A 1588-nucleotide genomic window follows, 5' to 3' on the forward strand; every position below is an offset into this window, starting at 1 on the left:
ATCAAGGACAACATTCATGGAATGCGAGTAATGGTTTTTAGACTACGAGGACTTTACCTTAAAAAAAAAAAAACTCGGCCACTGAGGAACACGAAAAAAAAAATCGATGGGTTATTATTTGCAGTAATAGGAATCGTCCTGAATGATGGACAATTCGATACAAATTTATCAAATGAAGGTTTAGCTTGTGAGAGGAAATACTCCGGGTGTGATAAAAGTCCGCCATCATCACCCGCTGCTGGACCAGTAAAGTATAGTGTCGTGGACTCCATCCCCTACAAGGGACGACTGAGCCCCCGGGCGCCTACCAGCCAATCGCGTACAGCCAGCGGTGCCAGTAGACCTACTCTCCAGCGCGGACGCACATGTGCAACGCTAGGACCAGAGTGCCGGGTGTGCTTGACCGCCTCCTCTGTGATTGGCCCTCTCGCCAACGCTCACCCCAAATCCTGATCCTCGTAAATTGTATAAATACGGCCATGGCTGGCCAGGGTCCCTGTTCACCTAGCAGTAAAGTAGGTACCTGTTGTAAATCGCAAGGTTGAGGAATCTGTATTTAGGAAAGTTGTTGAGCTTCTAAACTTGAACTGACATAATCCGGAGGAGGGTGACCCGAGGATCACACACTCAACACAGACAAAACCAAATACGTGCGCTATGCTCTAACCAAATAAACGCAGTCGTGTGCCACGGCACTATTCTCCCACTACAATTCCATTCCTAACCTCCAGCTCCTTCCTCTGTCATCTTCCCCGCTCTGCCTTTCGCTACCAACAACTTTTGGAGCTTCTAAACTTGAACCAGGGAGACCATTCTACTCTGACCTACAGGACCAGCAAGATCTTTCTCCAGCACCTCACCACCCAGCTTCCTCAGAGAGCTCCTCGCCCTACAGGAACTCTGAGCAAGCTACACCTCACCCAGTAACTCCTTAGCACTACTCTGTACAACAATATATATATATACAGAAAACGCATCGTGAGTTTCTATTCTACCTCATTCCTGAGTGTGAAATATCTACATGTACGTACGTTGTGTGGCCATACAAAGATATTACACATCTAAAGAGAATTGACTACTGGCCACAATACAGTACGCTACAATAGCACGGACAACAACAGTGACCGGAGTCTCCCTCGTCTCTGTGAGTTATGTACCACCATCCTCGCCTCCTACATATATTTGATGACCACTATATGTATGTCTTGTTATACTGTATGTATGAGTTATGTACTACACATGTCATACCCATAACCTACGTGAAAGAAATTTTTTTTTTTTATGGTACTTAACATTCGGGTTACAAGATAGACGGTTATAATGGACGATCATTTTAACAGTGTACAACAGAGAAATATTTGCCTGTAGAAACGTGGAACGAAATATTTTGGTCGAATTTGGCAGAATCAGTCTTTAATATTTTGGAATGTTTAAAAAGGAGAAAAATTTAAGCATTTCAGTGGAAATACTTTCAAAATAGTTGGTAAATGGCGGAATGTCACCTGAATATTTTATAATCTGATCGAAACTTTCTGGTTATCAAATGTAAATAAGTTGTGCAAAATAACTGATTAACGTAAGAAATAAA

The sequence above is a fragment of the Homarus americanus genome, unplaced genomic scaffold (genome assembly GCF_018991925.1).
Source record: "Homarus americanus isolate GMGI-L3 unplaced genomic scaffold, GMGI_Hamer_2.0 scaffold24260, whole genome shotgun sequence".
In the NCBI taxonomy this organism is placed as follows: Eukaryota; Metazoa; Arthropoda; class Malacostraca; order Decapoda; family Nephropidae; genus Homarus; species Homarus americanus.